Source organism: Gopherus evgoodei, chromosome 1 (assembly GCF_007399415.2).
Source record: "Gopherus evgoodei ecotype Sinaloan lineage chromosome 1, rGopEvg1_v1.p, whole genome shotgun sequence".
Classification (NCBI taxonomy): domain Eukaryota; kingdom Metazoa; phylum Chordata; order Testudines; family Testudinidae; genus Gopherus; species Gopherus evgoodei.
In genome coordinates this window covers 196,106,679-196,119,204 of record NC_044322.1, presented here as the reverse complement: position 1 = coordinate 196,119,204, position 12,526 = coordinate 196,106,679, and the positions used below count along the sequence as shown (strand labels likewise).

Genomic DNA, 12,526 nt, shown 5'->3' with positions numbered 1-12,526 from the left:
CAAGCCCTCAGTGTCTTGGATAAATTCCAACAGAAGAATCATATTTTGCCTCAAAGTTCCACCTGAAGTATCCATTATCTACAGTGTTCATTGTTTCATGAACTAAGCGTTTGTATGCTATTAATCTTCACTGGTTAACAGCTGCTGTGTTTCACTACAGAGGTGGCTGTAAGTGATCCCTCTATTAACCTTATTTACGACAAAGGTATCAAGAAGCTTCCTTAATGCTTGTGAAGTCCTTTGAAGAATCTTGGAAGAAAGATGTGCTAGAATGTTAGAAATGACTGAATAAAACATCTTTCATGAATGTTCACTATAAGCTCACTGGCGCTGTACTTGCTCCCATGTAATGTATTCTTCCTGCAAACATTGTAGTCCTTTATGTTTTACTTGCATGAATTGTAATGGAAAGTAAACTTTTACTGGTCACAGTTGCATACTCAGGGGTAGTGACTTTTAAATGCATGGGTGCAGGCACTCACAGTGGGAGTGGCACATGGTAATAAATAGGATGTTACTATTGACACCTCCCAGAGACAGAGCTTTCCAAATCACAACTGGAACAAAAGATTAATGAGGGGCTGGAGTGACTGTGAGGTCCATTTAGAACTTTAAATGTAGAGTTCTGATTCAAGCCTCCCTCCCCCTCATCAAAACAGCAGTACTTTGGGTTCACTTTTCAAACTAGATTAAATATTTGAAGCTCTGTTACTTTTACAACTTCACTTATGTCCGTTTATTCATTATTGATTTGTTTTTAAAGTCTAAATAAGTATTAATTTTAAAATGTACCCCTGGACCCTAAAACCTATCCATCCACCTTGGTGACCCTTGTCGCTATAGTATCTGAGCACCAGCCATTACTTTAAAAAACATACATTTTTCACTGTCTCCCTCTTCTGTCACCAAGAAACGGACTTGTGGTGTTTTAAAAAAAATAAACCAATTTGTGTGAATGAAAGAAAGCCTATACATGCATTAGCCTCTGAATGTGACAACATTAACATTCATATTGATTCCAGCAGACTGCATGCCCGTGTCCATTTATTACATACATGGTAGTGTCTATCAGGCCATCTTAACCCCCTGCTGAAGACATTGGCACTCTGATGCCCCTTGCTTAAGGAATCATAGAATATCAGGGTTGGAAGGGACCTCAGGAGTTCATCTAGTCCCCAACTAAATCAAAAGGAAAACCCACTCAGGCTGGGATAGTAGCAAAATTTAGTCTGCCAGAGGCCTGCAAGGGACAAGAGATGACACTGACCAATAGAGAGCCAACAGGCCAGGTAAGAAGCCTTGCCTGCTTTTTCAGCAATTAGTGCTGATTGAGAGTCTGTGACTCAGTGCTAACCCAGAATCCTAGGGCCTGGGCTTAAAGCACTGGCTGTGACCAAGCAGCTGCCTTTTATGTTTGTTTGTTCAAAGATGTGAATGGCCAGATTCTGAGTTGGTTAATTTTCAACCATTTACACACTTGTACACTGAATTCACAGCATAGGCTACCCTGCTCTGGACTGAACTGAAGCAGCACTATGCCCTGACACAAGGAGGCACAACAGGGTAGGAAGCATTGCTTACAGCATGTTTTTATTATTTTAATTGCTTGTACTACTTTCTTGTTTGACAAATGAGCAAAAACTTTTGGCCAAGTTCAACACCAATAGAAGGGGGCGGGAAATCACCCAGCAGGCATTCACAGGAACCTCAGAGAGGAATAGCAGATTTGGGCTCTGGCTTGTTGGAATCAGTCTCAAAAGGCTTACTTTTTAGATAAACTACAGTGAACTTCAGCATGGCCGTGGGCCACATTTTAGGACTCCTTGGATTATGTATTTGGCATTCCTATTGTATACAGTCTAGACTCATTAGGAGTGATTTTTTAAAGTTTATATTATGGTAGAGTAATGGTCTTAGCAAAATAAAATATCATTTGTATATTGCAAGACATGAACTAGAATATAACTAACACTATTTCCAGCAAATTATAGTAATAATGAGCACTTTGATATAGTGTTTTACATTTGCAAAACACAGTATAAAAATTCACTAACCCTCACAGACACACCTCCCCCGCCCCTGGCCAGTGTGGTAGATAATGTTACTATCTCCTCTTTACTCACTGGAGAACAGTGAAAGGTTAAGTGACAAGGCCGCACAGCAAGGACCAAGATCAGAATTCAGGAATTTCTGGCTGACAGCCCAGTCCACTAGACCAGGTTGCATCTCTATCGCTGAATTTTTACTTGTGAAGTTGACAATGTACCACTTGAGCTTTTGTTGGTGATGGCCACAATTCAGTTACTAGCCTCACTTTGTGTATACCTTACCTTAGGGGAGGCCTCAACTTGGGACCCTGGCTTGTGTTTCTTCAGCTAGCAGGTCAAGCAACTGAGCTTTCCACCAATTAGTAGCCTAGCTAGCCAAATCTAGCAGCAGCACCATACAGATGTTACAGCAGTACTGTTCCTCTTGAAGCATAGGGAAAGCTGCTTTTTCTGAAGCCTTAGTGCATGCAAAACAGACTGACTCAGTGTCCTCAAGTTACTGTGGAAGCAGGGCAGATAAACACAAACCGGGTTCCTGTGTAATCCAGGAAGACGGGCGCACACATCCTTTTCCTGTAGGTCTGACTCCACTCCAAACTGGGAGAAAATCTGCCATGCGTTTTTATAGGGATCAGCTCTGTTGTGCTAATGTCCCAGATAGGAAATTGACTCATTTTTTTTTTATGATTTATGGTTTAAGCGCCGACAGGCGGCTCTCTGCTGAATTTCGCTGGAAGTTTGATTAAGCATTTCTCATGGTCAAATTGCACAACCTCCAAATCTCCCCTCTACCCCGGGGGCGCTACTTCCATAGGCAGTGAATGGCGTCATCACACTTTCCTGTGTGCGGTGGGGAGTGTCAGGATTCATGTTGTGTCCCCTGCAAGTGTCACTGGGCGGCAAGAGCCCAGCAGCTTGGGGACACAGAGAAGCGCATCCCTGCCCAAATTCCAGCCTGGCTCTTGGCTCACACGACTGAAATGTCCTAAACATGGTTAACAGCGAGAAAGTTTCTCAGTGTCCCAAAGCACTGCCCGCTCCCCTCCGCCGGGGGACTGATACTGGAACCATTACTTCAGCAGCAGACCCCCCCGCCCCTTCCTTCCCGCCTTTGTGTGTCTCTTCGCCTTTTTGCTGGCCTCCCTTTTCTTCTTCTTTCCTTTCCCTCCCTCCCCTCATTTCCTTCTTTTCTCCTTCTTTCCCTCTCTGCCTTGATTGCTTTTCCAACTCCTCCCTCCCCTTCCACCAGCCCCCGCGTGCCAGCCCCAGCTCGCAGGCGGCTGCATGGCTGTGGGAGCCCTGGCTAGGCGGGGGGGGCGCAGCCCCTCTGGCCCGAGGGAGGAGGCAGCCCCCGCGCTCGGGGCAGGCTGGGCTCGCTGTTGTGTGGGGGGCCGGGCTCTGCGCGGGGCGGTGCTGGCCGCGGGGCTGGGAGGCGGATCCCTGTCGGCTGGGGCTTGGCGGCGAGGCGGGGGCAGGAGCGGGATGCGCCGGGGGCAGCCGCTGCGGGAGCAGGAGGTGAGTGTGCACGTTCTCCCCGGGGTGCGCTGCTCGTGGCTCTGAGGAGCCGGAGTGGACGGGGGCTGCGCGTGTGTGTGGCGGGGGGATGCAGGGCTGAGACTGAGGTTGTGGGGAGCAGAGACTATAGGGCAGAAGGAGTAGGGAGATGCTCGTGTTTGGGACAGGGATTTCCCTACCCCCCAAAACTCCGTCATCTCCTCCCCCACCGGTGGTCCACTAGTTTCGCAGTGTTGCCAATTTAGTTGTTTTCCACCCCCCTTTCATAAATTCGAACCCCTCCCTCTGATTTCAATTCCAGGGGGAACCACTGATAGATTGGGGAAGGGGCTGCTTGTGGGAGGAAAATGGGGCTATTCTGACTTGCTTTAAACATCCCGTGTTAAAGAGGCTTCGCCCAAAACAAAGTGAGGAGACTCCAAAGGCCCTTTTAAGGTTTTTGGGAGAAGGGGGTTGGGGAAGGGGTGCTAAGGGGAGATTTCCTGTTAGGGGGAAAACAGGAGACTTAAACACTCAGATCTTTCCAAATGCCCCTCTGCCCCCCGCCACTGAAGTTGAGTAGTTTGCCCTTAGGGAGGCTCTTGTCTGGTCCCCACTTTTTCCTCTCATAATTTGTGGTGCATTTGATTTAAAGATTACATGTGCCCCCAAAGGGACCCTTAAATTGTGGGCAATGCCTCAGCTATGAAAATGGACTAAGGTTCGCTTTCTGTCTGTGCTCTGAGGACTAGTGACTGAGCTGAACTGAACACAGCCAAGGATCTTTCTCGCTGGTAGAACGGATGATCCATGTTGTTTAGAGATCGTGTGGTAGGTTCTGGTTTTATAAATGTTTATGACAATACTATAAATAAAAAGTAGCTTCCTTTCCCTCTCATTGGCTCTTTAAACTGAAGTATTTTTTTTCCTCTCTTGTTTGTGTGTTTTCCTCTTCTGCTAGCTAACATAAATTGTTGCGACTTTCCTTTTTACTAAACAAAGCTCACCCCCCTCCACCCTCCACCCCTTCACATCTCATCCTAGCCTGTGGTGAATCCAGACAGTTATATTTGTAGGCTGGGATGCTATAAACTGAGGCTGAAGTCTTGATTGTACAGTCCAGCAGAGAAGTAAAGCTGGGATGTGAAGGAAGGAAATAGGCTCTTATTCAAACACTGATATCTTACCATACCTATTAGCGTGTGTGGGGGGGGAGCACAGAGGAAGACTAACTCAATGACTCTTTGTTTTTTTACTGTTGGTTTTTTCAAGTTTCCTCCAGTGTGGCAGTAACTCTCTAAAGCCACCCTGCTGTTTATGGCCATGGCAGGGGGTTTGTAGGTGAGCAATTCTATTTAGTACAGCTATAGTTAAAGAATGTGAATCCAGCATGAAATCTGATTGTCTTGAATTAATCATGACTTTTAAACTGGATCTTCACTGTCAAATTTCGGACTCCCAATTGTACCTCTGCCAGTGGTAATGGTGAAGGCTGTGGTGAGTTCTAAACTGTCCCCATGGAGATGCAGCCTCAGAGATTATGTTTGTAGCCCAGCCTCCTCCCATAAAACTGCCCACTAGCAATAGAAGCACAGGATGCTATCCCAACGTGCTGAGAGATTTCTTCATGGCTGGCACCGTGGAGTGTCAGGGTTGCGGACTGCACTTACACTTTTTGACTTGGCAATGGTTTCTAAGCAGAACCTCTTACACAGATATATTGTTGGAACTCAAGACCAGCTGTGTAATATTGCCATTCAGAATGTGGATGAACATGTAATGATCCACTTACGGCACGTGTATGCTCTATTTCAGTGATTCTGAAACTTTTGTACTAGTGACCCCTTTCACATAGCAAGCCTCTGAGTGCCACCACCCCTTAAATATATTAAAAACTGTTTTTAATTAATAACACCATTATAAATGCTGGAGGCAAAGCGGGGTTTGGGGTGGAGGCTGACAGCTTGCGACCCCCCATGTAATAACCTCGCAATCCCCTGAGGGGTCCCAACCCCCAGTTTGAGAACCCCTGCTCTATTTCAAGGAGACGGGGTAGGAGGCACGCAATTTTACCTGTTTCCAAACTTGGCCCTTACTTGCTTCTCTGTTTAGGTCCCCATCCCTGCTCCAGCATGGTGCTGATTGGGGGGAGAAGGAATGGCAAGGAGAAATACTCTGTATCCAGCTTGATGCTGACTGACTGACAGACTGTCTTTTCTGAAGTTCAGTGTATATCTGTATACTGGACATTTCTTTTTAGCACAGTATGTTTGTTTTGCCAGCCATGTGAAAGAAATAGGAGGATGTCCTACTGGTATTCAAAGCTACTTGGAGGATGTAAACCTTATGTGCTGAGGATTGCAGTGAAAGCTTTCAGGGCTATTTGTTTAGTAAACATGCATTTAAGTAACTTCACACGTGATAGAAAGCTACCTACCTGATAGTGTTATGCTCAACTGTGTAAATACATCTTGAAATTATATAGGATCCTTATGAGGACTAGGTGAGGGACATATGTGCAAGAGGTCATTACCACAGTTTAAACCAATATTAGTTTAAAACCCCAATTATTTAAAGTGTATATGGGGAGAAAGTGGGGGCACACAGGTGATGCAATGAATTTGTAGAGCTTTTATTTTTGAAGGCTGAAGTAAAAATGTTGATGTGTCACAGGTGAACATGAACTCTAGTTTCTTCTTCATACTCTTATAACCACTGATCATGGTCCAATTCTTCACAATTGGCACAAGCCTAAAACAGCAGTGTCTTGTAGATATTGATTAAAGGGCACTGGCAAAGCAGTGTGGAATGGCAGACAGGGAAGATGGGTTTTAGCTTTCAGGTTATGGGTACACTTAAAGAGGGTGACAAGGGAACCAGGGAGATAAACAAGGAGGAGGTAACCAAGTCAAGTCTTCTAACTGAGAGAGAGAGGCAGAGAAGAAAGGATGGATATTTTTCAAAATGTTATGGAGAAAGAAGTAACAGGAACAGAGACCACCTCGCTGTGTGGGAACAGGAGGAGGGATTGAAAGTAATAACAAGGTTACAAAGTTGAGTGACTGAATATGGTTGTCTTGTCAATAACTCTGAAAAAAGAGGCGGGGAGGATGATGTTAGGGTAAAGATTAGCTCAGTTTTTGCTCTGTTGAGTTGGTGAGACATCCAGGTGACACATCAGAAAGGCAAATGTATCAGTGGCTAGAGAGGCAATTTGTCCTAGTGGATAGTTCAGTGGACGAGGAATCAGGAGACCTAAGTTTCTATTCCCAGTTCTGTCAATGGCATGTTGTGTGAACTTGGGCAAGTCACTTCGCTGCTGGTTCCCCTCCCACTATTTGTCTGTCTTTTCTAATTAGATTGCAATTTCTTTGAGGTGGGGGCTGTCTCTCACTATGTTTGTACAATGTACATAAGGTTGGTTCCTCCAAGTCAGTGGTTCTCAAACGTTTGTACTGGTGATCCCTTTCACATAGCAAGCCTCTGAGAATGACCCCCCCCTATAAATTAAAAACATTTTTTATATATTTAACACCATTATTTAACACTGGAACCAAAGCGGGGTTAGGGTGGTGGTTGACAGCTCGCGACCCCCCATGTAATAACCTCATGATCCCCTGAGGGGTCCTGACCCCCCAGTTTGAGAACCCCTGCTCTAAGTGTTACTGTAATACAAATACAAATTATGATAATGGCAGTGGTGAGGTGAATTACATTGATGGGGGAAACTGAAGGACAAGACATGGAGGAACTGTCATGGAAATAAGGGCCCTAGAAATCAAGTGAGAAAAGCAAATCAAGGGCAGTGAGGTAAAGGTGACAGAAGAATAAAGGAGGATGAAGATGAAGAAGGCCTTAGACTTGACTACAAAGGAATGGCTGGGGATTTTTGTGAGGAGTCCCTTGTTTTTATAGAAAGAAGGTAAAATCTAAGCTACAAAGGAATCTTAAGGAAATATGAGAAAAAATTGTGAGAGTGGTTAGAGGAGGGGTATTATCAAGGAGCTTAGTGGGAAAATAGAGTAAGGAAAAACAACAATAGCTGAAAATGTCAAGGTATTTTGTTATAGTTTTTTTAAGGACAAGGGAATACAAGATAATGCTTGAACACTGAGGGTAAGGAGCAAAGTCCACCAGGAGGAGTTGGGAATGGGGTTTTGAGTGGGAGGAAAACAAAGGGTGGATCAGATGTATATAGGGAGTCCACCTTCTAATCAGAGACTGGGCTAATGAAGCAAAGAATGTAGAGTGGGGAATACAAGTCACTTTGCAGATCATGTCTGTTTCTTCTCCTCTTGAGAATCCCAAGAAGAGAGTTGTGGAAAATGTGCCGGTGATGGTGTAAGACTCAGTATTGTGTTTAATGCAAGTAAAATATACTTGTTTGTTCCATTTTAATTTGTGAGTACAAGCAGTTACTTCTGCTGTGCACTGGCAATACTTACTGCCTTCAAACCAACCCTGATGCCCTTAGTCTTAAGTAAAGAACTCTAAATTGATACCCTGTACTGTGGGATTCAGACCAAGTGCTGCTGGAGAGCCCTGATCCTGAGTTCTGATCTGGATAGATGTGCCCACACAACATCCCCTTGAAATGAAGAGTGTCATTCCCTCTGAAACCGTGCTGTCTTCCGCCAACATGGACTGCAGTGCAGGATTGGAGCATTAAAACATAAATTTGGTCAAGCTGAACTCCCTTTTTTCCTGCCCAAACATCCTTTGTAGGTTGAATGAGGTTTGCATTAAACTGTTTTCTTACCTGCCCTAAATATTTCAAATGTTGTAATTACTGGCATGATAGTCATCTGCCCTGCTGGATGTGTGTTAACAGCACAACCTCATGAGCCCTTTGTAAAATGTAGCTGTATTCATTAAGATTGACCTGTATCACAGTTAAGGAGCACAATAGCAACAGTGCATCCTGTCAATTTCAAGCCATTATCATTGTAACTGTAGTAATCTGGCTTGTAAAACTCCTTGGATGAGAAGCATTTAATGGAGGACTGTGTTAAGCTGCTTTTAAAATGCTGGAAAATGAATAAGGAATAAAGACTAGAGGGGACTCTCAGATATATGGGACAAGAATAATAATAAAAGAGACAAAATTAGGAGAATGGGTAAAGGAAATAAAAGAGAAATTTTCTTAGGATAAGTGGAGGCTGATGGAAACTGATCAATGAAAAGAAACTGACAGATGCAAAGTGGCAGTACAAGACTTATATGATCAAAGAAAACTAAATTAATGATAAAGAGTGCATAGAGACAGTGGGAAGAGGAACAATGTAATAGATGGGTGTGGGGGGTGGGGAAATGCCAAGAACATCTGAGGATAAAAAAAACTAATAATGTAAGAGCAGAAAACCCTTGGAGCTGTTGTGATTAGCGTAAACATTCTGGGGTTTAGCCAACTTCTTTGTGTGGCAAACTCTCATTAAACCTGGTAGGTACATGTATATAACTTCTAAAGGAGAATTTAAGTGTCTGTATTGGTGTCAGTTAAGGTAGGATATAAAGGGATAAACTTATTGTTTTTTATTTTATGATGTATAAAGTTGGATTCACTATTTATTTTGTTTTCCAAAAGTCCTCCTTTCCCTCAATAGTTCACCTTAAAAGTATTAGGAATATCTGTCTAGTGTTGGCTTCCCTGTCTTTTTCTAGTATATACTTCAAAGGAGTAAGGAACTAGAATCAAATAGGTTCCGTCTATTTTTGTTCTTTCACAACCATCAGGACTAGAGGTGTAAATTTTCTTTTTTTGTGGGAACTTGGCAGAAATGGACTTAGGCCTATAGCCAGCATGAAAAGCCTTTCACTTGTCACTGGTAAATATATTTTTGAAGCCTTGATTTACAAGCTTTTCCACCATACCCAATGTTTTAACAGGAAAATATGTAATGGAATAGTGTCACAGGGATACAGTGGGAGCATATTATTGTTGGGGTGAGTTGTGCAAGTCATAGTGATAATTGTGGATTCTTAGTTTCAACTACCTGATGGGGAACTAATCCTTCCCCAATGGAGAAGATAAAACTTAACTTGGGGGGGAGGGAGGAGGGATTACTTGCCCTTCTCTTTCACCCCCATTTTGCTCCATGCGAAGTTGGATTTGATTGTGGTTTTTTTTAAAGGTATTATTTTTGTTAGTGGTGGTTTTGTGCTTGTGCAAAATGAATTAACTGTATCCAGCTGGAGATGTAAAGTCTCCATATGGCCTCAATCACCTAAAGTAGCAAGAAGAAACAATGGCTTATATGACTTCAAATTAGGGAGGAAATGAAATCTGTTATTAAATAATACAATATGTACGCAAATGTTTTAATCTATTGCTTTCATATTCAAGGTGTATGGAATCTTTAAGAAAGTTGAGATCAGGAATCCTTGAAATATATTGGTTAGAAAATTCTTAAATTCTAACTTTATCCCATGAATATTTATCCCATGAACTTTATACCACTAATTATTTAGTAAATCTTCACCTTTTTGTCACAAACAGTTTTCAATTGGACACTCTCAGCAGACAAAGATTTCTCTTATTTCAACTTTTAAACATCTCATTTTATAGTCACCGATCCATAATATCCAAAGGAAATTCATGTTCTCCTTTTCCAAAACACATTTAAAATGTTCATCTTTCATGGAACTGATTAAACTTAATATGTGGTTTGTATTTCTTCAGTGTACCAGAAATAGCAGAACCAACTGACACGACACCATCAATTCTTATGAAGTAGTATGCTCTAACTTTTTTTTTTTTAAATGTGTGGTGATTGTGCACACTTTTTTCTTTAATAAAAAATAAAGAGAGCAAAATAAAAAGCCTAATTGTGAGGCACCTTTTTGGAACAGCTGAAACCATTCTTTCGATAAAACAGATGTGATCCAAGAGAAGTTTCTTTAGGCAGACAGGCCTAGCTGGGAGAAAAATTGTGGTGTTCCCTTTTGGCCCTACACGGTGCCTTTTCCCATATCCCACATGACATTTCCTTAGGGGGAAAAGGGTGCTTCCTCTGCCACTCCCTTTTCCACATCAGGAAACCTGTAGGACTGGGGTCAGCAGCCTTTCAGAAGTGGTCACGTGCTGCCTTCGGCACATGTGCCATAGGTTGCCTACCCTTGCTGTAGGATTACAAGGGAAAGACTCTACAATGGTAAATCTGATGAACACAAAACCAAATGGATGCTTGAATTTAAGGTTTGAAAAATACTTTTGAAGTTAATTTAGTGTTTGCAAAAGGTGCCAGATTGCCAGGTTTTGAGACCAAAACCTCTCTACTAACATAATTAGACTTTGTGCTCATTAGCACCACAGAGGCAGATGTAAAAATAAGTCTATCATAGAAAGCTAAGAACTGAGCACTTTCAAGACACTTCTGATTGTATCTTGGCATTTGATGTCGCTCAAGGTTTTGGTTTTTTGTGGGGGTGTAGAGGGGGAAAGGGGAGTGGAGAGGAGCTTGAATTTTTAGGTACCAGCCGTGGAGGTTTCTTCTACAGGGTGGTCGTGTTCTCTATTCAAGTTGTAACCATAGTTGCAGCTCTGTAACAATATATGGATACTGTATGTTCACCTGACTTTTTGGATGTTTACTATATGAGTATATTGGTTTAGTTTAATACCAGACTGTAAGGAAAAACAAGGAGGGAGAGGAAGAAGAATAGCTCAAGATAAGCTACCCCTCAGCAAACACATGAGGGTTACTACAGGACAATGTCAGGGCTATTGGCTCCAAGGAGTCTGGCTCGACTTACTGCTGAGCCTATCAGACTGGTTTTGGGCAGAGGGGCCAAAGCCTAGAAACAGACAAGAACAGAGGAACATTGATTGATTTAAAGAGGCACCCTTAATAGAAGAGGTAATTGTTGGGGAGCTGTTTGGGGGGAGATCAGATTGACACACAGGACCTGCAAGGATGTCTGAAGAAAGTAGACCTTTCTAGGGTACCATCAGGTAAGCTGTTTGGTAAGATTAATAGCTTTCAAGGCCTGAAGGAACCAACGTGATCATGTAGTCTGACCTCTTATATAACACAGCCTGTAGAACTTCGCCGAAATAATTCCTAAAGCATATCTTTTAGAGAAAAAAAATCAAATATTGGTTTACAAATTGCCAGTGATGGAAATTTGGTAAATTGTTCTGTTGCTTAATTACCCTCACCGTTAAAAATATGAGACTTATTTCCAGTCTGAATTTATCCAGCTTCAACTTCCAGTGACTGAATCATGTTACCCCTTTCTCTGCTACATTGAAGAGCCTATTATCAAATATTTCTTCCCCTGTAAGTGCATACAGACTGCAATCAAGTAACCCCTTGACCTTCGCTTTGTTAAGCTAAATAGATTGAGCCCCTTGAGTCTATCACTATAAGGGCTGTTGTCTAATCCTTTAATCGTTCTCGTGGCTCTTCTCTGAATGCTCTACCATTTATCAACATCCTTCTTGAATTGTGGATGCTGAATTGGACACAGTGTTCCAGCTGCGGTCACACTGGGGTCAAATAAAGAGATCAAATAATTTCTCTCCTCCCCGCCTCCTCCTCAAGATTCCTCCATTTATGCATCCAGGGGTCTGTTTATCCCTTTTGGCCACAGCATTGCACTGTGTGGGAGCTCATTTTCAGCTGATTATCCACCATTACCCCAAAATCTTTTTTCAGAGTCACTCCTTCCCAGGACAGAGCCTCCAACTGTGTAAATAGGGCCTACATTCTTTGTTCCTAGATGTATAAATTTACTTTTAGCCACAGTAAAACACATATTGTTTGCTTGCACTCAGTTCGATAAGTGATTCACATAGCTCTGTACCAGTGAGTTGTCCTCTTTATTATTTATCTCTTCCCCTCTTTTGTGTCATTTGCAAACTTTATTAGCAGTGATTTTGTGTTTCTTCCAGGTGATTGATAAAAATGTTGAACTGCTTTGGGCGAAGAACTGATCCCTAAGGGACTCTACTAGAAACACACCCATTTGATGATGATTCCCAT

At 42.7% G+C, this 12,526-nt stretch overlaps 1 protein-coding gene across 11 annotated transcripts in view; it reads left to right on the top strand.

Annotated features, from left to right (window-relative positions):
• PHLDB2 (pleckstrin homology like domain family B member 2) overlaps nucleotides 1-12,526 on the top strand; it is a 158,371-nt gene that overhangs the window by 46,408 nt on the left and 99,437 nt on the right. For 9 of the 11 annotated variants that reach the window (XM_030581939.1, XM_030581922.1, XM_030581898.1 and 6 more), the window contains exons 1-2: nucleotides 3,514-3,563; nucleotides 4,198-4,373. The exons of 1 other annotated variant lie outside the window; for it this stretch is intronic. The gene's annotated coding sequence lies outside the window, so the exon portion shown is untranslated. Of the gene's footprint in view, nucleotides 1-3,513; nucleotides 3,564-4,197; nucleotides 4,374-12,526 lie in introns of those variants that run through there. One more of the 11 variants, XM_030581852.1, reaches the window with a different exon arrangement.